Source organism: Balaenoptera physalus, assembly GCF_965194825.1.
Source record: "Balaenoptera physalus genome assembly, chromosome: 4".
NCBI classification, from domain to species: domain Eukaryota; kingdom Metazoa; phylum Chordata; class Mammalia; order Artiodactyla; family Balaenopteridae; genus Balaenoptera; species Balaenoptera physalus.
In genome coordinates, this window is record NC_138891.1 from 23,321,953 (window position 1) to 23,347,673 (window position 25,721).

The 25,721-nt window shown below is 42.2% G+C and overlaps 1 protein-coding gene across 1 annotated transcript in view; it reads left to right on the forward strand.

Moving 5' to 3' along the window:
• Positions 1 to 25,721, forward strand: part of CLSTN2 (calsyntenin 2) — a 641,924-nt gene that overhangs the window by 553,543 nt on the left and 62,660 nt on the right. The gene's annotated exons all lie outside the window — the stretch shown is intronic.

Here is a 25,721-nt window from a genome sequence, read left to right on the forward strand (position 1 = left end):
GCACAATATTTAAGAATGTAGGGTTTTCTATGTGCCATGAAACAGGGTTGTCAAGGGCCTAGAGAGAAAATTCTGAGGTTTGGGTTTCAGAAAGTAAGCAAGAGAACCAATAGGTGTAAGTTTAAGGGATTTGGAAAATGACCTAGGAGTGTGGGGATAGAGAGCAAGGTGGAATTTGCTGCTTTCATGACTATAAGCAACAGTGTCAACCTTGTCTCTTTGTGTATCAATCATGGGTTTTTTTCCCTTATACTTTGATGCTTTGACATTTGGGGGCCTTGTGGACCCAGGAAGGAAGTACCTCTCCCAGGGTTAATTCAATCCTGGAGATAGTAAATGAATAGTCTGCCAGCACACCTTTGCTATGAAAGCCAATAAATCCAGAGTCCATACCCCACCTGCCTCCTTTGATTGGGCTCCTGCAGACCAGAACACTATACACCTGCCGTAAAGCATTCCAGGGCCAGGTACTGGACAACTAGGGACCGCCCTTATAGCCCAGAGCCCACTTGAATTATTCAGCCAATTATTAATCCCATGCACTCTGCTTCCTGAGCAACCCTGGTGCTTCCCTGTGTGGCCCTTCATGGTGTGCCATGCCTCCTGTTTGTAGGGATCTATGAGTATAAAAACAACTTCTTTCATGGGTGTATCTTGCCACACCAGATTAAAACAAATCTTAGGTACATTTTAAAACTGTGTATCATTGGGGCCTAGAGGCCTGTGTGTGTCATCTGATAATCAGCATACTGGGATGGAGTAAGTGTCCTTTTTTCCCTTTTAAGCAGAAGTATCACTCTTTGTTCAAATTGTTTATGCTGGTTGTGAAAGTGAATAAAGTGAAGAGGTCTGCAAAAGAAATGATTTTAGCTATAAATTAGAGGTTAAAGGGAAAATTATAAAAATATTTACGAATTAGGGTATCTACAAAGGTCTCAGAAATGATCCCTCATTTTCATCAAGAGCATCCCATATTTACTTGGCATTGCCTTAAATCCTCATCTCTCATCTCCAGACCTTGTGGCCCTTTTGCCATCAAGAGCCAAACCAGCCTCTAGGAACAGCCCAATGGAGGCTCTGCAGTCAATTTCCTTACAATGTAATTAAAGGTACATATTTTGGCCTTCCCTCCTCTTTATCAGAGGGGATGAATTATTCTTCCTAATCCTGTCCTGACTCCATTGTCCAAGATGAAGATAAGACAGTGCTGGAGCCACCCCTGTGCTTGACCTTGTGGATTCACTGCCTTCTTCTCTTTGGTGGGTAGGTGGTAACTTCCTGTGTGCTCATGGGGAAGAAAACTCTTTCCTATCCCAATAGGAAAGTCTAATATCTGCCTTCATGACATTACATGAAATGTTAGGCACCAAGTACCTCTTGTCATTCTGTTTAGGTTGCCCTGGAAACAGAGCTTGGCATCAGCTTCATAATGTGGTCTGCTTCTATTAAAAGGGTCATGTACCCTTCCATCAAATACAGCCTTCTCAAAAGGTTTCATTACCAACACAAATATAAGGGGACAATGAGGCTTTAGGTATGTGGGCATAAAGCAAAGAGAAACTCTTCTACCTATTATCTAGACTCAAATAAAAAGTGATTTACCAATGCAACAAAAAGAATAAAATACCTAGGAATAAACCTACCTAAGGAGACAAAAGACCTGTATGCAGAAAATTATAAGACACTGATGAAAGAAATTAAAGATGATACACATAGATGGAGAGATATACCATGTTCTTGGATTGGAAGAATCAACATTGTGAAAATGACTATACTACCCAAAGCAATCTACAGATTCAATGCAATCCCTATCAAACTACCACTGACACTTTTCACAGAACTAGAACAAAAAATTTCACAATTTGTATGGAAACACAAAGGACCCCAAAGAGCCAAAGCAATCTTGAGAAAGAAAAATGGAGCTGGAGGAATCAGGCTCCCTGACTTCAGACTGTACTACAAAGCTACAGTAATCAAGACAATATGGTACTGGCACAAAAACAGAATCATAGATCAATGGAACAGGATAGAAAGCCCAGAGGTAAAACCATGCACATACAGTCACTTTATCTTTGATAAAGGAGGCAAGAATATACAATGGAGAAAAGACAGCCTCTTCAATAAGTGGTACTGGGAAAACTGGACAGCTACATGTAAAAGAATGAAATTAGAACACTCCCTAACACCATACACAAAAATAAACATAAAATGGATTAAAGACCTAAATGTGAAGCCAGACACTATCAAACTCTTAGAGGAAAACATAGGCAGAACACTCTATGACATAAATCACAGCAAGATCCTTTTTGACCTAGCTCCTAGAGAAAGGGAAATAAAAACAAAAATAAACAAATGGGACCTAATGAAACTTCAAAGCTTTTGCACAGCAAAGGAAACCATAAACAAGATGAAAAGACAACCCTCAGAATGGGAGAAAATATTTGCAAATGAAGCAACAGACAAAGGATTAATCTCTAAAATTTACAAGCAGCTCATGCAGCTCAATAGCAAAAAAACAAAAAACCCAATCCAAAAATGGGCAGAAGACCTAAATAGATATTTCTCCAAAGAAGATATACAGATTGCCAACAAACACATGAAAGAATGCTCAACATCATTAATCATTAGAGAAATGCAAATCAAAACTACAATGAGATATCATCTCACACCGGTCAGAATGGCCACCATGAAAAAATCTACAAACAATAAATGCTGGAAAGGGTGCGGAGAAAAGGGAACCCTCATACACTGTTGGTGGGAATGTAAATTGATACAGCCACTATGGAGAACAGTATGGAGGTTCCTTAAAAAACTAAAAATAGAACTACCATATGACCCAGCAATCCCACTACTGGGCATATACCTGAAAAAACCATAATTCAAAAAGTGTCATGTACCACAATGTTCATTGCAGCTCCATTTACAATAGCCAGGACACGGAAGCAACCTAAGTGTCCATTGACAGAAGAATGGATAAAGAAGATGTGACACATATATACAATGGAATATTACTCAGCCATAAAAAGGAACGAAATTGAGTTATTTGTAGTGAGGTGGATGGACCTAGAGACTGTCATACAGAGTGAAGTAAGTCAGAAAGCGAAAAACAAATACTGTATGCTAACACATATATACGGAATCTAAAAAAAAAAGTGGTCATGATGAACCTAGGGGCAAGACGTGAATAAAGACACAGACCTACTAGAGGATGGACTTGAGGATACGGGGAGGGGGAAGGGTAAGCTGTGACAAAGTGAGAGAGTGGCATGGACATGTATACACTACCAAACATAAAATAGATAGCTAGTGGGAAGCAGCCGCATAGCACAGGGAGATCAGTTCGGTGCTTTGTGACCAGCTAGAAGGGTGGGATAGGGAGGGTGGGAGGGAGGGAGATGCAAGAGGGAAGAGATATGGGAACATATGTATATGTATAACTACTTCACTTCGTTATAAAGCAGAAACTAACACACCATTGTAAAGCAGTTATATACAATAAAAACGTTAAAAGGTTAAAAAAAAAAAAATGTGAGCCCATAAATGGGGTATACATGTGAATTGAGACTTGAATAACTTGAAGATATCATCCACTTATTTTTACATCTGTAAACATATGAATAAAATAAGCCTCACAAGCCAAGAGCAGAAATATACCTCTGGGTTTATTCCAGAATACTAAAAATATCCCTCTGCCATATCTAGGAAAAAAAAAAAAAAAAGTCACACTGGGAACCAAAAATAAAATAAGGAAAGAAAGATTCTTTCGTGGGCAGAGTACAAAGCCAGGCTGTGTCTATACTCAGCCCCATGAAGTCAGTCAGTCACTCATTTATAAATCTCAAATGAGATTAAGTTTTAAAATGAACAAATATATTTAAGGGGCAAATATTCATGAAGGAGCTGTGAAAAGCAGGCAGGCTTTGGAGTCTGTCAGACCTGAGTTTGTGGTTGAGCTCTGCCCTTATTAGCTGTGTGACCTTGATGAGTCACTTCACCTCTCTTAGCCTGTTTCCTCCTCTGTGAAATGAAGATAAGTGTAAACACCTTGGGCTTGGTTGTGAGGATTAAATGATATAATGACTGTAAAGGAGGGTCAATGAGGGAGTGGCAGCAGAGCACTTGATCCATGGAAGTGTGGTATAGGGCCAGCACCACCATAATATATATACACATGGACAGATAAGTAGGTAGGTAGGTAGGTAGATACATACGTACATAGATGGACACATCGATGCATAGATACATAGATAGATGCTAGATACATAGATGATAGATAGATAGATAGATACATACATACATACATAGATGATAAACTGTAGAATAAGCACTCTCCTACTTCTAAATTCATTTAACACATGCTTTTTTAGCAGCTTCTCCATACCAGGCCCTGATCTGGTGAAGAGAACTTTGATAGAGCTCTGCTCTCATTATCCAGATTGTGGTCTTAGCATATCATTTGCGTCAAAAGAAACTAGATTTTCTTGAAGAAACAGCTAATTCCAGGTTTGGGGTGGAAAATAAACAATACAAGCCTGGATCCAGTTGTCAATTTGCAGGAAATACTGGGACAGAGCAGCATTTTGAGCTGCATGTGAGTGTGCAATTTACAAAATCCAGACTGGGAAACTCCACAGGTCAAATGTCCTGAGTTCTTCCACGGATAAATTGTGAGGAAAAGAAAGCGATGGAGGAGGAATCTGTAGATTAAAAAAAGATTTAAACACATAACAAATTAGTTTCTTAATGGGAAAAACTAAGCCACAGTGTCTAGGGATACAAATTTGAATGATAAAACTGTACAAGTAAAGACTGTAAAAGTCCGGACACTGCATCCTCCTAGGAGGAGGAAGGGGGTACTGACAGGTGAGGCCAGGGTGGGCTTCTGGGAGCTGGTAAAGTTCCTTCTCTGCCTGGACAGTGGCTGGAAAGATGTTTGCTCTATATTAGTTCGTTGGGTTCTACACCTGTTTTGTATGGCTCTCAGTATCTTGACAATAAAAACGTAGCTTTTAAAGGAAGCAGCATGTGTTGGGGGAAGGCTGCTATGTGGCTGGAGATACTGCCAGGTGCTATGGCAATGAGTGAAGTACTAGCCTGACCCTGAAGGATGTTAGAGTTGAGTGGGAGAGAAGGGTAATTGGATTACCATGATCAGAGCGAGGACAGAGGGAAAGACAGGCAGGGAGGGGCACCTAGCCAGGCCCGGTGGGCAGCCGAAGGCTTGGAGTGAACAGCAGGGACAGGACCTAACGACTCTGAATGCTGACAACACACTGGCTCAGTGTGAGCGCACAGGGGTGTTGGTGACTCTGTCTTGGCTCTAAAGGAGGTCACTGGGGGATGCGGGCGGATACGGCGGATAAGCTGCTCGTAGGCTAGGCACCCTGCCCTGAACTTCACACCACTTCTCCTCCGTGTCTCATTAATTCCTGCGAGGCATTATTGCCCCATTACTCAGATGGGAGGTAACTGAGGCTTAGGGTATAGAACAACTTGCCCTTGATCAACTGGCCAGTAAATAGCAGAGCTGAGAATTGAACCAAACCTACACTCTTGAACCAGCTACACTTCAGGGAAGTCGTGGGCCTGGATCCCCTGACAGGTACAGCTGGTATGTCTGTGGATGTGGGCAGGCCAGGAGTTGATGGGCTTGGCAACAGAAAAACACAAACGATAAAAGTTAAAAAGTCATTTTGACCAAGTAAAACAGCAAAGTAATACAGCTTTTTGTTTTAATGAGAACACCAAGCATGGTAAGGGTATGTTACGTATACACTACTGGGGCACATGGGAATTGGCCCAGGCTTGCCTGGGGCATCCTGAGGCCTGCAGCTCCTTTCCCAGGTGACAGATGACACTTTACCATTCAAATGCCCATGGCAGAGGAAGGACGGCTGTGTGTGATATACTTGGGGAAAATATACAGCCTCATGAGGGCAGACGAAAGTATATAAAGCGAGAGAGTGATTTTTGAACAGAAAATCTCAGGTTCATATTGCACCATGGCTGCCCTCTAGCAGTGGGAACTTAGACTATTACTTAACCCCTCCAAGCCCCTGTGTCCTCATCTTAAAAATAGGTTAATAAGCATTAGAGATGTGCATAAAGCACTTGATTCATACTAGATGATAATAAATTAAATTGTTTTATCTTTGTTCTTATTTTCACTTTTTCTTGCCCATACTAGAGATCAGAGTCTTGGCTTAGCCAGTTTGAATCTGTCCTGGAGGATTCTGGAATTCTGGGCTTTATGAAAACAAGAAGCTATGCCCTCTAGTGTACTTGGTGGTGGGTGGTAACCTGGCTTAGTGGTTAAATGCACAGATTTCTGAACCTGACTTTCTGGGTTTGAGTCCCAGCTCTGCCATATTTAAACTTGAGAAAGTAAGTTCACCAGGTCTCAGTTTCCCCTTCTGTAAAAAATAGGGATAAAATAACACCCCATAGGGTTGGAAGGATTAAATGTGGTAATACAATGCATTGCGCCTTGCATAGCTTTCTGACTCCAGGCTTTCTGCGTCCCTATCAGTCTGACCAGAGCCTTCTGTGGGCATCACAGGCTACTCTGGGGCTTCTCAATTCCTGTTCCCGTTGCAGAGGTTCTAACCTTAAACACTGACTCAAGTGCAGGCTAAAGGCATAAACGACTTAAATCTTTGCTTCCTTCTACTTCTCAGCCCATTGGAGGCGCATGGCTGCCTAGGTCTCTGCTCTGTGGATCATATGGGCTCCACACCAATCACTTCCCTTTTTTTTAAATTAATTTATTTATTTATGGCCACACCCCGCAGCACACAGAACTTCCCCAACCAGGGATCGAATCCATGCCCCCTGCATTGGAAGCGTGGAGTCTTAACCACTGGACCACCAGGGAAGTCCACCAATCACTTCATCTCTGTGCGTGTCTCCACCTCCACAGAGGTGGGAAAGGGGCTTTTAAATCTTATGAAGGAAGGATCCCTTCCTACTGGAACTGAGGCTGTACGTGAATGCCCTCGGTGCCTGTGTGTTAGACACTCGTTCTCAGAAGAAGCAGCTCATGGGCAACACCATGGAATCATCTGCCCCACAGAGTAGGGGTTCCCACTGAGTTTCATTCCAGAACCTTAAGGCTGAGACACAGAGAAGGCTTTTATCCTCACTGCCTGAACTGCCCTGGACCACTTTGGAATGTGATACATCCCCTAGGAGTAAGTTCTGAGCAGACTTGGCTCCTGAGAGCAGGATTCTGTGACTTGCCACCTTTCAGGTAAGGGCAGTCTATTCACCAGGCAGTGTCGTGGGCTGAACACTGGCACCACCATCGGCTCAGTCACCATGGGGCAGACCCCACACCTTGCAAAGGTCCTACAGCATGGCCTGCCTGGCAGTGATGTCAGGGAAAGCTCACATGTGGTCAGTTAAGGAAGCCTAGAAGGCTTCCTCATTGCACTTTATCACTGGAGGCTGCTCCATTTTTGCATTTCATCTAACAGCCCCCTATCTAGGGAGAGAAAGGCGGGACATTTAAAGGCTGTTCATCTAATAAGATTTTAGCACAGTCTCAAACTCCTGCAAGTCATCTGTCCCTAATAGACTTCAGGTTTTTTATCCAGGGAGGAAAGCACAATTGGTCACTTCAAATCTTGAAAAACACACTTTACAGCACAGCTGGAGTCAAGTGTTAATTTGTCTTTCCATGTCTCCATGTGACTCACCCATCTGGCCCCCCTCCAGCCTTTTGTCCACTTGGCTACATGGCTTCGGCCATTTTTCCGAAGACATCACGGGGGCTGCAGCACCACTGCCTGACCTACATGTTTCCTGAGTGCCCATTTCACCCTTGCCCTGGGTCTGCTGATGTGGTTCACATACCACTGGTATACAGGAAAGCTAGTCGTAGCCAACCTATAAGAACACTTAAGTGTTTCATGGGAATCAACTCATTTAATTTGGGAGATATTAGTCTATCACCAATGGCATTAAGGGGGAGAAATTAGAAATACACAAATGGGGGCTTCCCTGGTGATCGAGTGGTTAGGACTCCATGGTCCCAATGCAGAGGAGCCCAGGTTCAGTCCCTGGTTGGGGAACTAGATCCCACATGCATGCCACAACTAAGAGTCTGCATGCTGCAACTAAAAAGACCCCGAATGCCACAACTAAGACCTGGCACAGCTAAAATAAATAAATACGTTTTAAAAAAATAGAAATACATGAATGGATTTTTAAAAATTTGTTGCCCATTTATTTTAATGTGTAAGAGAAAAAGTGTAACTTGCACATTACAACTGTGATTTCAGAGCTATGAGATGATATTAAACTACTTTCTAAGTCAGTTTATTTAAGTACAAGTGAGTTGACTTAAAGAAAAAATATTAAGAAAATGATAGTAGGAAAAGTGTGTGAATTTGCACATTTATTTAACAAATACGTCCTTTGAGCACCTAGTACATGGCAGGAGTTGCTCTGGACCCTAAAGATACACAGTGAACAAAGCAGGCAAAAATCCTGGACCTTCAAAACACCCAAGTAAGCACTTCACTAAAGTTATTCGAATGGCCAGTAAACTCTTGAAAAGAGGCTCAACTTTATTAGACATCAGGGAAATGCAAATTAACTCCACAATGAGCTGTTCTAAACATCCACCAGAATGGCTAAGAAAAAGAGAAAAAAAAAAAGAAACAAGACAATACTAAGACTTGGCAGGAATGTAGAGCAATTGGAACTCTTGTGTATTGCTTATGGGAATGTAAATTGGTACAGCCACTTTGGAAAACTGTTTGGCAGTATTTCTTAGTATCTCCTGGTAATTCTCCTAGTAGTCCCAGAAGTTTCACTCCTAATAGTCCACCCAGCAAAAACACATACATATGTTCGCTAAAAGACATGGACAATATTTGGGAAATGAATGGGTCTCAGGAAATGCTAGTGGAATGAATTAAAACCTATCTGAACTGCTTTGTGCAGAGACAGATACGACAGTATCCCTGTCCTTGAGTAGACCCAGAGTAGATTCTCTTCACTGAATGCACTTTTCCTAAGTGTGTACTGTGTCCTGGATTTCATGCTAGGCACTAGGAATGCAGGGCTAAATCAGAGATGGGCCTTACCCTCTCAGGAAACAACAGTTGCTTCCTCGGCAACCAGGAGATCTTGCCCTTTTGCACTTTGCTCAAGGAAATTTGGTTGAATGAATATCAATATGGACAACCCTCATTTATATTCTGTAACGATTTTTTTATGTAATTATGTAGCCTATCTCCATGAGAATAGGAACTTCCTCTGTCTTATTTCCTGCTGTGTCCCCCAGGACTAAAGCAGTGCCTGCCCCATAGCAGGGGCTCAGGGAGTATATGCTGGAGGCAAGGATGAATGGATGGGTGGGTAGATAGATGGATGCATGGATGGATGAGTAGGTGGGTAGGCAGATGGATGGATGCATGGATGGATGGGTGGATGAGTGAGTGGGTAGGCAGATGGATGGATGCACGGATGGATGGATGGATGAGTAAGTGGGTGGATGGGTGAAAATGAACATAGATGGGAAGAGGTCACTAGTCTGTAGGTAAACTCTGCTCCCACTCGAGGTAGGGGCCTCCCACCATGTAAGGAATATTCCACAAAGAGTCTGATAAACCTTACTCATCTCTACCAAGGACTCTCACCGGCAGTTTGAATTGTTACAATCAACCATGGACTTTTTCTTTTTTACTTAAGACATAGATTAATATTTCAGGAGAACATAGTTCTAATTTACAGTGAAGACCTTTGGTTTAATCAGCACAAGAAAAGAAAAAAAAAAAAGAAGTCCATGAACATCATTGACCCACTTATGTCTTCCCATTGCACTCCTAGCTGGGTTTACCTCTTTGGCCTTTAATTATTTTATTCTCTTGTGTGGCCTTATCTCTGACACATTAGGATGAAAATGTGATTTGCCATTCAGAGGTTTCAGCAAAAATCACACTCTAGTCAGCAAATTGAGAGTCTGATAAAGGAACAGAGGGATGAAGCGAGGCTTTGAACGGATGTCTTTAAAGTGTTTTTAATTAAATCTGTGTTATTATTTAGGATGGCGGGGAATCATTTACATGCAGTACAGGGTTTGTTTGGAATCTCAGTCATGCTGTTCTTATAACTGCAGCGTTAGTCACGGAGCCTAAGGGCAGTGTGACAAGTTTGCTTCTTTAGTCAGATATGTTGTGAGCAGCACCTACTGTGTATACCTGCTTTATACTAGTCATTAAGCTAACTTCTGTGGGGGTTGCAAAGAAATACTTGGCAAAACTGCTGCCCTATCATACCAGGAGCTGGATGACATTACCAGGTTGTAATTCAGCAGAAGAGAGGAGGGGGTTGAAGGACTGAACATTACTGAGTTTTTCTGGGCTGGGATCTGCTCTAGGTGCTTTGCCTGCATTCACTCTTTTAATCATCACAGCAGTCTGCAAAGAAGAACCATTACCCTCATTTCTCAGATGGGAGACCTGAAGCTTGGAACATTGAAGTGGCTGGTCCTAAGCCACACTGCTCCTTAGTTGGGCTCTCTAAAAACCTGTGTTCTTTCTGCTACAGCAGACTGCCTCCTGGAGAGGCTGAGGGGGCCACCACCCGTGAAGGCTGGCCTTACCCAGAGCTGCAAATCACGTGGCCCAAGATGCTAGTCAGAGGTGGGGGAAAGGGCCCTAGGCTTTTTCAGCAAACCTTCTCCAACCCCCAGACTACAGGACCCCCTATGAAACCTCTCTCACTTCCTAGGCTCTTCCCTCAAAGCATTTGTCACAATTTAAAATATATTGGGGGACTTCCTTGGTGGTCCAGTGGTTAAGACTTTGCCTTCCAATGCAGGGGGTGCAGGTTCCATCCCTGGTCGGGGAGCTAAGATCCCACATGCCTCACGGCCAAAGAATCCAAAACATAAAATAGAAGCAATATTGTAACAAATTCAATAAAGACTTTTAAAAAAATAAATAAATAAAATATATTGGTGTTTGTATGATTATTTGAAAAAAACATGGGAGCTACAACTCAAAATACTCCACACTTAACCCTTGAATTAAGACTGACCATCTGAGAACCACATAGTACCTGGACTTAATCGCAGGGCCCCTCTCAGAACAGTTTTATCAATAGCGACTTCTCCTGAATACTCACTGTATGCTGTGTCGAATTGAGCACCCTTTGTGCGTTCTCTTATTTATCCTTACCACGACCTGTCTTACAGATGAAGAATCCTGAGACTTAGGGAGTTTAATTTGCCCTAAGTCACACAGGTGGTCATTGGCAGAACTGGAAATCACACCTAAGCCTCTTCAAAGCCCTGTTGTTAATCTTACACTACGCTATTTTTCTAGTTCTGCATTCTTATTGGAGTGTACCTTGATGTTAAACTTTCAGACCACGTTGAGTGTGTTATAAGAACCAGCCCCCCAAACGCATCAGATTAATAAAGGGTGATGTTGAGCACAGTGGTGTCTACACCACCCAATGTCTCCTTTTGAGAACCCAAAAGAGAGATTTCTGTCTGGACTCAATGCAAGGAAGAACTCTGCTTCTCTTTGACAAAAGCTGCCTCTTCGTTTCATGAGCGTGGTACAGCAGTAGGACTCACTAGGTTTCCTCTGTGCATCGGCTTCCGTAGAGTGTAGAACAAACATGTGGCCCCTCTGCCAAAGAACATAGACCCTTTCAGGACACATTTAGGAATAAACCACACATACTCCCTCCAAAGCTTCATCTTAACTTTCTATCTTAGCCCAAGTCCCTAGAAAGCAAAGCCCAAGGTGAAAATGTATGAGTTTCTCCTTTACAATAAGGAGTGTAAGCCCAAGGAGATGAGAGTGAGGGGAAAGGGAGTGAGGCAGGAATGAGGGAAATCAATAAAGAGGGTGTGTTCCAGCCAAGACACGGAAACAACCTAAATGTCCCTTGACAGATGAATGGATAAATATGTGGTACACAGATACAGTGGAATACTGCTCAGCCATAAAAAAAGAATGAAATAATGCCATTTGCAGCAACATGGTTGCAACTAGAGATTATCATACTAAGTGAAGTAAGTCAGAAAGAGAAAGACAAATGCCATATGATATCACTTATAAGTGGAATCTAAAATATGACACAAGTGAACCTGTCTATGAAACAGAAACAGAATCACGGACATAGAGAACAGACTGGTGGTTGCCAAGAGGGAGGGGGATGGGGGAGGGATGGAGTGGGAGATTGAGGTTAGCAGACGTGAGCTTTTATATATAGAATGAATAAACAACAAGGTCCTTTTATAGCACAGAGAACTATATTCAATATCTTATGATAAACCATAATGGAAAAGAATATTAAAAAAGAATGTATATATCTGTATAACTGAATCACTTTGCTGTACAGCAGAGATTAACACAGCATTGTAAATCAACTGTACTTTAATTTAAAAAATATTAAAACTGAAAAAAAAGAGGGCGTGTTACCAAGCTTAGACATTGCTTGCAATCAAGTTCAATTGATGGCTCTTCCAAAGCAGTTATTAACTATGAATAATTAACTACTGTGTCTTAGGTGAGGAGAGAAAGGGAGAAAGTTTGTCCACAGGCACCTGTCTCCCCTTTTCCCCAGGAGCATTCACTCCCTTGTATGTCTGGGTGTCATAAGTCCTGCTGTGCCTCATGGCTCGGAGATGCCTGGGGAGCCCACAGCAGGGTGAGGGCTGTTGGGTTGTGCCCTTGAGAATCCCATCACTGGGAAGCATCTGGGTGGAGAGTTGCCACAATGGCAGCTGGAGCCAGTGTGTGGCCGTGCCCTTCCCCACGTCCTGCAGAGAGATGGTGCCGAGACCTGAGGTGGACCAGACAGGTGTCTGATAGACTTTCCTTCCCACATCTTCCTCTCCATGGCTTCTTCCTATTTCCTAACTTATTTTTTAACCTGTATTGATTTTATCCTCACAAGCCACATTCAGTCTTCTTTCAAATGGGTTGAGTGATAAATAAAAGTAAACAATCTTTGCTCTGTGCTAATCCGATCTCTCCAATAAGAGTCATATCCTCAAGGCACCCTTTCTCGTTCATCCCCAAGGGTGGCTAAAGTGGGTGCTTGAGGCTAAATTGGTGCAAACACTAGCCATTGTCACCACTTCTCTACACAACTAGGTAGCCTTGAACATACATCTCATGCCAAGTGTAAGGCTTGGTTTCCTGAAGGGTTTCCTCTAAGCCTTGGTTACATTTGTTATTGGAAACCCCAAGAACCTGCAAGAACAGCATTCCTTGGAGTCCCCAACACTGAGCACTTGATAAATGTTTTTGCACTAACTCAAATAATTAACAATGATTATGTAATAATAATAACCATTTATCGAGCATTTACTATATGCCCAACCGTGCCCTAGAACTGGTTTATGTTGTTTAATTTTCACAGCACTCAGCTCCTACCATCTGTGGCTCAGTCGTATAATCTGATGACAAAAATAAGATTTCTATGATGATGGATTTTGCTAGAAAAAAATTCATATACTATCTCTCTGACTCTGAAAATATCAACCCAATATTGAGTCCTTGGAGAGTTTGCTGTCTCCAGATGCTTCTCTTTCTCCTGATTGCCTTGGTCTCAAGGTTTCCTTTTCACTGTGTGACTCACAGCCCATCTACCAACTGCACTGAAAACCATTTACTGGGACTCAGCAGCGAGGCAGCCTTTCATTACCTGATGTCTTCAAGGTCCTGAAAGTGTAATTAGTTTGATTGGACCTTGTAATTAAATGGTCAGTCAAGCACATGGGAGGATATCTTCTGCTTGGACATTCTCTTCTTTTTCTGGGCTGAGGCCCTGAGAACTGCATCACCACAAACAAAGACCCAGCGAGGCGCTGAGCTGCCCTAAGGCTGGGATGCTGGGGCAGCATTTAGAGATGGAGGGGCTGGTCTTTGTGCTGGGCAGCTCTGATCACTGGCAGAAGTGCCCTCGGTGTAGTGGGTGGTACAATCCCTCCATCTCTAAATATTTCTCATAGAGTGTCTCTGTCTGGCATGCCCAGGTGCCTGAAGTTCACACCTTGCCTTGCATGGGGTACACATACCTAAGACCCCTGTAAAAATATTCTTACTGAGGGGAGGGCAGGGGGTACATATCAGAACATTTCATAGGGAGCTAGGAAGGAATTCAGAGTTAGCTTATGATCCCCAAGGTTTCTGAACATAAATATCTCCTTCTTCATCCACTCAGCATAGCAGGAAGGCATTTCTTCTCATTGAATATCAGAGGCTGGTCCCCAAATCAGCCTTACTGGTAATTATTTAAGGACACAGAAAATATCTGGGAATTGAGCAAACAAACCAAGCAGCATATATACATATATGGATGACCACAGAAGAAAAGCATATTTGATGATACACATGAACTAATTTACAAAACAGAAATAGACTCACAGACATAGAAAACAAACTTATGGTTACCAAAGGGGGAAGGGAGGGCATAAATTAGTTTGGGATTAACATATACACACTACTATATATAAAATAGATAACCAGCAAGGTTCTACTGTATAGCACAGGGAACTATATTCAATATCTTGTAATAACCTATAATGGAAAACAATGTGAAAAAGAACATACACACACACATTTTATATATATATATATATATATATATATATATATATATATATATATATATATATATATATATATATATATATCACTTTGCTGTATACCTGAAACTAACACAACATTGTAAATCAACTATATTTCAATTTTTAAAAAAAAGAGATTAGGAACCAAGATGGCAGAGTAGAAGGACATGCTCTCACTCCCTCTTGTGAGAACACCAGAATCACAACTAGCTGCTGGACACTCATTAACAGGAAGACACTGGAACTCACCAAAAAAGACACCCCACATCCAAAGACAAAGGAGAAGCCACAATGAGACGGTAGGAGGGGTGCAATCAGTAAAATCAAATCCCATAACTGCTGGGTGGGTGACTCACAGATTGGAGAACACTTATACCACAGAAGTCCACCCACTGGAGTGAAGATTCTGAGCCCCACGTCAGGCTCCCAACCTGGGGGTCCGGCAATGGGAGGAGGAATTCCTAGAGAATCAGACTTTAAAGGCTAGTAGGATTTGACTGCAGGACTTCAACAGGACTGGGAGAAACAGAGACTCCACTCTTGGAGGGGACACACAAAGTAGTGTGTGCATCGGGACCCAGGGGAAGGAGCAATGACCTCAGGGGAGACTGAACCAGACCTACCTGCTAGTGTTGGAGGGTCTACTGCAGAGGCAGGGGGTGGCTGTGGCTCACCGTGGGGACAAGGACACTGGCAGCAGAAGTTCTGGGGAGTACTCATTGACATGAGCCCTCCCAGAGTCCACCATTAGCCCCACCAAAGAGCCCAGGTAGGCTCCAATGTTGGGCTGCCTCAGGCCAAACAACCAAAAGGAAGGGAACTCAGCCCCACCCATCAGCAGTCGAGCAGATTAAAGTTTTACTGAGCTGTGCCCACCAGAGCAACAGTCAGTTCTACCCACCACCAGTCCCTCCCATCAGGGAACTTGCACAAACCTCTTAGATAGCCTCATTCACCAGAGGGCAGACAGCAGAAGCAAGAAGAACTACAATCCTGAAGCCTGTGGGGAAAAAAAAAAAACACATTCACAGAAAGATAGACAAGATGAAAAGGCAGAGGGCTATGTACCAGATGAAGGAAAAAGATAAAACCCCAGAAAAACAACTAAATGAAGTGGACATAGGCAACCTTCCAGAAAAAGAATTCAGAATAATGATAGTGAAGATGACCCAGGACCTTGGAATAAGAATGGAGGCAAAGACTGAGAAGATGCAAGAAATGTTTAACAAAGACATAGAAGAATTAAAGAACAAACAAACAGAGATGAACAATACAATAACTGAAATTAAAACTACACTATAAGGAATCAATAGCAGAATAACTGAGGCAGAAGAACGGATAAGTGACCTAGAAGACAGAATGGTGGAATTCACGGCTGTGGAACAGAATAAAGAAAAAAGAATGAAAGAAATGAAAACAGCCTAAGAGACCTCTGGGAAAACATTAAACACAACAATATTCGCATTATAGGGGTCCCAGAAGGAGAAGAGAGAGAGAAAGGACCAGAGAAAATAATTGAAGAGATTATAGTCGAAAATTTCCCTAACATGGGAAAGGAACTAGCCACCCAAGTCCAGGAAGCACAGTGAGTCCCATACAGGATAAACCCAAGGAGAAACATGCCGAGACACATAGTAATCAAACTGTCAAAAATTAAAGACAAAGAAAAATTATTGAAAGCAGCAAGGGAAAAATGACAAATAACATACAAGGGAACCCCCATAAGGTTAACAGCTGATTTCTCAGCAGAAACTCTACAAACCAGAAAGGAGTGGCACAATATACTTAAAGTGATGAAAGGGAAGAACCTACAACCAAGATGACTCTACCCAGCAAGGATCTCATTCAGATTCGATGGAGAAATCAAAAGCTTTACAGACAAGCAAAAGCTAAGAGAATTCAGCACCACCAAACCAGCTCTACAACAAATGCTGAAGGAGCTTCTCTAAGTGGGAAACACAAGAGAAGAAAAGGACCTACAAAAACAAACCCAAAACAATTAAGAAAACGGTCATAGGAACATACAAATCGATAATTACCTGAAACATGAATGGATTAAATGCTCCAACCAAAAGACACAGGCTTGTGAGTGGATACAAAAAGAAGACCTATCTATATGCTGTCTACAAGAGATCCACTTCAGACCTAAGGACACATACAGACTGAAAGTGAGGGGATGGAAAAAGATATTCCATGCAAATGGAAATCAAAAGAAAGCTGGAGTAGCAATACTCATATCAGATAAAATAGACTTTAAAATAAAGAATGTTACAAGAGACAAGGAAGGACACTACATAATGATCAAGGGATCAATCCAAGAAGAAGATATAACAATTATAAATATATATGCACCCAACATAGGAGCACCTCAATACATAAAGCAACTCCTAACAGCTATAAAAGAGGAAATCGACAGTAACACAATAATAGTGGGGGACTTTAACACCTCACATACACCAATGGACAGATCATCCAAAATGAAAATAAATAAGGAAACAGAAGCTTTAAATGACACAATAGACCAGATAGATTTAATTGATATTTATAGGACGTTCCATCCAGAAACAGCAGATTACACTTTCTTCTCAAGTGCACACAGAACATTCTCCAAGATAGATCACATCTTGGGTCAAAAATCAAGCCACAGTAAATTTAAGAAAATTGAAATCATATCAAATAACTTTTCTGACCACAACGCTATGAGATTAGAAATGAATTACAGGGAAAGAAACATAAAAAACACAAACACATGGAGGCTAAACAATACGTTACTAAATAACCAAGAGATCACTGAAGAAATCAAAGAGGAAATCAAAAAATACCTAGAGACAAATGACAATGAAAACATAGCGATCCAAAACCTATGGGATGCAGCAAAAGCAGTTTTAAGAAGGAAGTTTATAGCTATACAACCCTACCTCAAGAAACAAGAAAAATCTCAAATAAACAATCTAACCTTACACCTAAAGGAACTAGAGAAAGAAGAACAAACAAAACCCAAAGTTAGCAGAAGGAAAGAAATAATAAAGATCAGAGCAGAAATAAATGAAATAGAAACAAAGAAAACAATAACTAAGATCAATAAAACTAAAAGCTGGTTCTTTGAATAGATAAACAAAATTGATAAACCATTAACCAGACTCATCAAGAAAAAGAGGGAGAGGACTCAAATCAATAAAATAAGAAATGAAAAAGGAGAACTTACAACAGACACTGCAGAAATACAAAGCATCCTAAGAGACTACTACAAGCAACTCTATGCCAATAAAATGGACAACCTGGAAGAAATGGACAAATTCTTAGAAAGGTATAACCTTCCAAGACTGAACCAGGAAGAAATAGAAAATATGAACAGACCAATCACAAGTAATGAAATTGAAACTGTGAGTAAAAATCTTCCAACAAACAAAAGTCCAGTACCAGATGGCTTCACAGGTGAATTCTATCAAACATTTAGAGAAGAGCTAACACCCATCCTTCTCAAACTCTTCCAAAAAATTGCAGAGGAAGGAACACTCCCAAACTCATTCTATGAGGCCACCATCACCCTGATACCAAAACCAGAGAAAGATACCACAAAAAAAGAAAATTACAGACCAATATAATTGATGAATATAGATGCAAAAATCCGCAACAAAATACTAGCAAACAGAATCCAACAACACATTGAAAGGATTATACACCATGATCAAGTGGGGTTTATCCCAGGGATGCAAGGATTCTTCAATATACATAAATCAATCAATGTGATAAACCATATTAACAAATTGAAGAATAAAAGCCATATGATCATCTCAATAGATGCAGAAATAGCTTTTGACAAAATTCAACACACATTTATGATAAAAACTCTCCAGAAAGTGGGCATAGAGGGAACCTACCTCAACATAATAAAGGCCATATATGACAAACCCACAGCAAACATCATTCTCAATGGTGAAAAACTTAAAGGATTTCCTCTAAGATCAGGATCAAGACAAGGATGTCCACTCTCACCACTATTATTCAACATAGTTTTGGAAGTCCTAGCCACAGCAATCAGAGAAGAAAAATAAATAAAAGGAATACAAATTGGAAAAGAAGAAGTAAAACTTTCACTGTTTGCAGATGATATGATACTATACATAGAGAATCTTAAAGATGCCACCAGAAAACTATTAGAGCTAATCAATGAATCTGGTAAAGTTGCAGGATACAAAATTAATGCACAAAAATCTCTTGCATTCCTATACACTAATGATGAAAAATCTGAAAGGGAAATTAAGGAAACACTCCCATTTACCACTGCAACAAAAAGAATAAAATACCAAGGAATAAACCTACCTAGGGAGACAAAAGACCTGTATGCAGAAAGCTATAAGACACTGATGAAAGAAATTAAAGATGATACCAACAGATGGAGAGATATACCATGTTCTTAGATTGGAAGAATCAATATTGTGAAAATGACTCTACTACCCAAAGCAATCTACAGATTCAATGCAATCCCTATCAAATTACCAATGGCATTTTTTACAGAACTAGAACAAAAAATCTTAAAATTTGTTTGGAGACACAAAAGACCCCGAATATCCAAAGCAGTCTTGAGGGAAAAAAACGGAGCTGGAGGAATCAGACTCCCTGACTTCGGGCTATACTACAAGGCTACAGTAATCAAGACAATATGGTACTGGCACAAAAACAGAATCATAGATCAATGGAACAAGATAGAAAGCCCAGAGATAAACCCATGCACCTATGTTCAACTAATCTATGGCAAAGGAGGCAAGGATATACAATGGAGAAAAGACAGTCTCTTCAATAAGTGTTGCTGGGAAAACGGGACAGCTACATGTAAAAGAATGAAATTAGAACACTCCCTAACACCATACACAAAAATAAACTCAAAATGGATTAAAGACCTAAATGTAACCAGACACTATAAAACTCTTAGAGGAAAACATAGGAAGAACACTCTTTGACATAAATCACAGCAAGATCTTTTTGGATCCACCTCCTAGAGTAATGGACATAAAAACAAAAATAAACAAATGGGACCTAATGAAACTTAAAAGCTTTTATACAGCAAAGGAAACCATAAACAAGATGAAAAGACAACCCTCAGAATGGGAGAAAATATTTGCAAATAAATCAACGGACAATGGATTAATCTCCAAAATATATAAACAGCTCATACAGCTCAATATGAAAAAAGCACACAACCCAATCCAAAAATGGGCAGAAGACCTAAATAAACATTTCTCCAAAGAAGACATACAGATGGCCAAGAAGCACATGAAGAGCTGCTCAACATCACTAATTATTAGAGAAATGCAAATCAAATCTACAATGAGGTATCACCTCACACCAGTTAGAATGGGTATCATCAGAAAATCTACAAACAACAAATGCTGGAGAGGGTGTGGAGAAAAGGGAACCCTCTTGCACTGTTGGTGGGAATGTAAATTGATACAGCCACTATCGAGAACAGTATGGAGGTTCCTTGAAAAACTAAAAATAGAATTACCATATGACCCAGCAATCCCACTACTGGGCATATACCCAGAGAAAACCATAATTCAAAAAGACACATGCACCCCAATGTTCATTGCAGCACTACTTACAATAGCCAGATCATGGAAGCAACCTAAATGCCCATCGACAGACGAATGGATAAAGAAGATGTGGTACATATATACAATGGAATATTACTCAGCCATAAAAAGGAACGAAATTGGGTCATTTGTAGAGGCGTGGATGGATCTAGAGACTGTAGACTTACTTCTACAGAGTGAAGTAAGTCTGAAAGAGATAAACAAATATCGTATATTAACTCATATATGTAGAACCTAGAAAAATGGTACAGATGAACTGGTTTGCAGGACAGAAATTGAGACACAGATGTAGAGAACAAATGTATGGACACCAAGGGGGGAAAGCGGTGGGGAGGTGGGGATGGTGGTGTGAAGAATTGGGCAATTGAGATTGACATGTATACACTGATGTGTATAAAATTGATGACAAATAAGGACCTGCTGTATAAAAAAATAAAATAAAATTCAAAAATTAAAGAATGAAAGAAAAGCATATTTGAAAATTAGGAATACACTCCTATCTGTGAGGGAGACAGAAACTTTCTAATAGATACAGGCAATCCCACCATGGAACCAAAGCAAACCAGTCAAGCAGGAGTCTGCAGTCGTGAATCTCGAATGTGGCTCTTGCTCAGATCATGTCGAACTGGGGAACGTGTTCCTGAATCAGAGTCAGGGGATGTGCTCTCTTGCTCTCTTTTTCTGCCTGCATTGGACTAGTGTTGTGTTGTTACTGCTGGTTTGCCTTTCCTGTGCGTTTAGTGGGTTGGAGAAAATAATAAGGAAGCAAGGCCATCTGAAATCAGGAGACACCCTGCCCACTCCATAAGCTGCCTCTGATGAAATCACCTTACTTCTCAGGCATGTACTTTTCTCATTTGTTGAGCACATAAACACCCATCCATTCATCCTCCCAGGGACTCTGAGGAGAATGTGGGATAATATGATGGGTACTTTGAAAATAATAAGGTATTATTTCATTAGTGGAAGATGATGAGGGCCATCACCATTAATTATGGTTATTAAGTATCTATTATTAATACAAATTAATCCTAAATCTCATGAGGAATGAGGTGGGTATAAATAAATAAATGAGATCTAAATGAATGGGTTTAAAGGCAGTCATGAGAGTGATTGAGTACCAGCCTGGTTCCTCTCACTTCTAGGTGAGTGTTGGGGAGAGGGGAGACCCCCTGACCCTGCTTAACAGAGTGAGTCTGTTGAGAAAGCTGGCCCTGCACTCAACACATCTGGTGAATGAGGCACCTCCTCCCCAAAGCAACCCATCCCTCCTTCCCCACCCCGGCTTTCTTCTATTCTCTCTCTCTCCTTCTGACTAGCTAGCTCCCCTGAATTGTCATCCCTTCCTCCTTAGGCTAAGGGACTGAAGATGTGGTCTGGACAGGGGTGTTTGCAAGCTCCGTCCCCATCCCTCTGACACTCTAACACCCTTTGCAGGCCATCCTCCAGCAAACCTGTAGGAGCGGGCCTCCCCTGCCCAGCCTGCGAGACACTCTGCAGCTCAATGCTTTGGGGTGAAATGGAATGCTTCCAGAGGCCTCACCTCCTCTCCCAAGGCCCTCCAGCCTCCCACAGTGCCTACTTCCACTTGACCTGCAGGAACCCTTACCAGACACACTATTCAAATTCACATCCGACGATGGGTTGTTCTTTCTTTCTTGAGTGGTAGTACCACATTGTGGTTTAGAGCAGAGCCACTCAATTTTAATGTGCAAGGCCATCACCTGGAGATCTTGTTAGAATGCAGATTCTGATTCAGAGGGTCTGGGTGGGGTCTGAGATTCTAGTTTCTAACCAGCTCCCTGGGGACACCTCTGCTGCTAGCAGGTGCTGCTGCCTATGGATGGCTCACACTTTGCTCAGCAAGGCTTTCCAGCCAGGCTTTGGACACAGACTCACTGTGAGACCTTGGGAAAGTTATTTAGCCTCCGTGGATCTGTAAAATGGGGAAAATAATACTACCACCTCCAAGAATTGTTGGAAGAACTGAATAAGGCAATGCGTGCTAAGTTCTTAGCCCAGTGAGTGGCACAGAGCAGATGAGAGAGGTCAGTACTCACTGTACCACTGATGAGTGGGGATCACAGGAAGATGAAGTGGGAGCTTTCTCTTAAGGGTGCCTTTCCCTGGGGAGACATTTCAGAGATTTTGAAGAGCACATCGTTCAGGCTTAGCACTGCCTGGAACCAAGGCCAACTAATTCCATACCTCTGAATGCAAAGACCGTTAGCATTTTAGGAAAACAAGCCCCTATTAAACAGCATTTAGTTCGTGGGGAAACCTGGCTTTGGGGAGATTGGGTAGTTCTCCAGCTATATTGTGTGTGGCCAGCCTCACCCATTTAAATGTCTTTAGGTAGATGGGATTCTTGTTTGTTTATTTATATAAAGTGGCCATAGGTTACACATAATGAGGAACCCTCTTGAAGATACTGAGGGCATTCAGGGGTCAGAGCAACTGCGCCTGGCATCAGTGAAGGATTTGGGGCTGGGGTGGAGAGGTGGAGAGTAGGGTGGAGAGGTGGAGATTAGTGTGGAGAGTAAGGTGTGGAGGGGTAGGAGCTGGCCTGGGTGGGCCAATCAGGGTGGGAGAAGTAGGAGAAGGAGGGGCAAGCGATGGAAGTAGGGTGCAGAATGGAGCCTAGAACCAAAAGACAACAGTGTGTTTGGAGAAGCAGGGATTATGAGTTGGGTAAGATGGGTGTGTTTGTTTCCTATTGTTATTGTACAAGTTGCCACACACTTATAGCTTCAAACAACACAAATTTATCTTACAGTTTGGAGGTCAGATGTCTGAAATCGGGACTAAAATCATGGGGTTGGAAGGGCTGTGTTGTTTCTGGGAGCCCTAGGGGAGAATGGGGTTCCTTGTCCTTTCCAGCTTCTGGAAGCTGCCCACATTCTTTGGCTCGCACAGCCCCTTCCTCCTTCTTCAAAGTCAGCACTCACACCACGCCAGCCTCTGCTTCCTCACATCACCTCTGACTCTTCTGCCTCCTGCTCACTTATAAGGACCCTTGAGATGACACGGGGTTTACCCAGATCATCCAGGCTAATTTCTCATCTCAAAATCCTGCACTTAATCACTTCTGAAGAGCCCCTTTGCCAAGTAAGGGAACATAGTCACAGATTTCAGGGATTAGGGTAGAGACATCTTTGGGGGCCATTAGTCTGCCTACCAGTTGGGGGGGTGACTTAAATCCTGGATGTCTGTCTCCCAGGCTTTTGTGAGAAATGCAACTTATTAAGGAAGTTCCTAAGAAAGAAAAAGAAAAGTTTATTTAAGAGTTTGGAACAAAGGGAAAAAACTTCTCATGACCCGGCTGTATTAGCAGGTTCGTAAGGAGAACCTCCCCCTCACACAGGGACTGAGGACCAAGGTCATACACGGCATCCTGGTAGAGTCACCTTCATCAGGGTCTCTGAGGAAGAGCCAGAGGAGAGGCAAGGCAGCCCGCAGTCCATGAGGACCTGGGAGAGCAGCCGTCCTTGGCCTTCCCTCCCTCTCCTCAGCACCACCCTCCGCTTACCTCATAAATTCAGAAACGCCCTTAGAGCTCGGTGTATGTACGACAAATTCTCCTGTGTGCTTTTCCTTAACTCTCACACTATACCACACTCATAACTCTTCTGATACCAGATGTGTTTTTTTTTTCTTTTCCACACCAAGCAATTTTGTCCAACACCAGCTGGGTGTCCTACAATTCAACTCAATTCTGACACTAACTGGAGTTAGCACAGATCCCAGAGATTAAGGGCTCAGTCACAGGAGACGGCTCCCACTTCAGATGCCGATCGCAAGTAGTAGGTTCCCAGGTTACCCACCACTTCCGTCTAGCTCAGCTACAAATCGGGGGTTCCCACGACCCACTCCTTGGAGTTGATCATTTGCTAGAACAGCTCACAGAATTCAGGGGGACATTTACTTATGTTTATCAGTTTTATTTAATAAAATATACAGATAAAGGACACAGATGAACAGCCAGGTGAAAAGATACATAGGGTGAGGTCTAGAAGGGTCCCAAACTCAGGATTGTCTGTCCCCATGAAATTGGGGTGTGTTCCCCTCCCAGTACATAGATGTGTTCACCACCCTGGAAGTTCCCCAAACCCCACTGGGATTTTTATGGAGGTTTCATCATGTAGGAATGATAGATTACTAACTCTTTTTCCAGTCCACCTCCCCTCTCCCCTCGCCATAGAATAGTGGGTAGGACTGAAAATTCCAAGCTTCCCATCATGGCTTGGCCCCTTTGGTGACTGTCCTCCATCCACCAAATGTCACCTCATTAGAACAAATGACATTTCTATCACACAGGAGATTCCAAGGGGGTTAGGAGCTTGGTGTCAGATGCTCCTATCACTTAGGAAATTGCAAAGGTCTTAGGAGCTCTGTGTCAGGAACTGGGGTCAAAGACTAAACGTTAGAACAAAATATTCTCCTAGCACCCTTATTTACAAGAATTTTTAGGTCAGGAACCAGAAGTAGAGACCAATATTTTATTTACATATATATCTTATTATCTTACTCACACTTAAGCATAAGAATGAATGCTCTGTGAAGTGGTTTTAAGTCTGAGCATCTCCCCGGCTTCTGCCACATCACTAGAGAGGGAACCTCAGAGGCATGGCCTGGCAGAGCAAAGGCTCTAGGCTCCCCGAGCAGAACCTCAGCCTCTTCCACATGAGGCAGGGTGCCTAGCACATGGCAGGCTGCATGAGTATTTATTGAATAGGTGAATGAATGGCTGAATGAATGAATGAATGAATATAGTGTGCAGACTTTTCAATGGGATTAAATTATTTAATTAGGGATTCTCCTTTTATGTGTACTTCCTGAACACCTATAACATCTCACAGTTTACCATTATTACACAGGATTCAAAGAATCTTCGTTCCTCAAACCAAAACACAATGGTGACCTATGTGGCCACTTTGCCGTTTCTGTCATGGTGCATGGTAGGATGGAATGCTGGGCATAGCCTTGGAGCACTTTCTACGTCCCAGCCCTGCACTTTGGGAACATGGCAGGAACAAGAGAAGGCTGTTAGGGGTTGGACTAGGTCCTTCCAAAACAGATGCTAAAGTCCTAACCTCCAATACCTCAGAATGTAACCTTATTTGCAAAGTTGTTGTGAATGGAGTTAGTTAAGATGAGGTCATACTGGAGTAGGGTGGGCCCCCAACCCAATACGACTGGTGTCCTTATAAAAAGATGGCCAAGTGAAGATGGAGGATTGGAGGGATGCATCTGTGAGCCGAGGAGGGCCCGTGGTTACCCAACACTAGGCATGGAGCAGACCTTCCCTCAGAACCCTCAGAAGGACCAACCCTGCCGACACCTTGATCTCAGACTTCTAGCCCACAGAACTGTAAGACCAATAGTTCTTGGTCTTATAAGACTGGTGGGTGGTCCTTCATTGTAGCAGCCTAACAGCCTAATACAAAGGCCAACACAGAATCGTGGACTTAGACCTTCCCAATCCTGTTTGAAGACTTTGTAAAACCTGGTCCTTGAACAGTGTA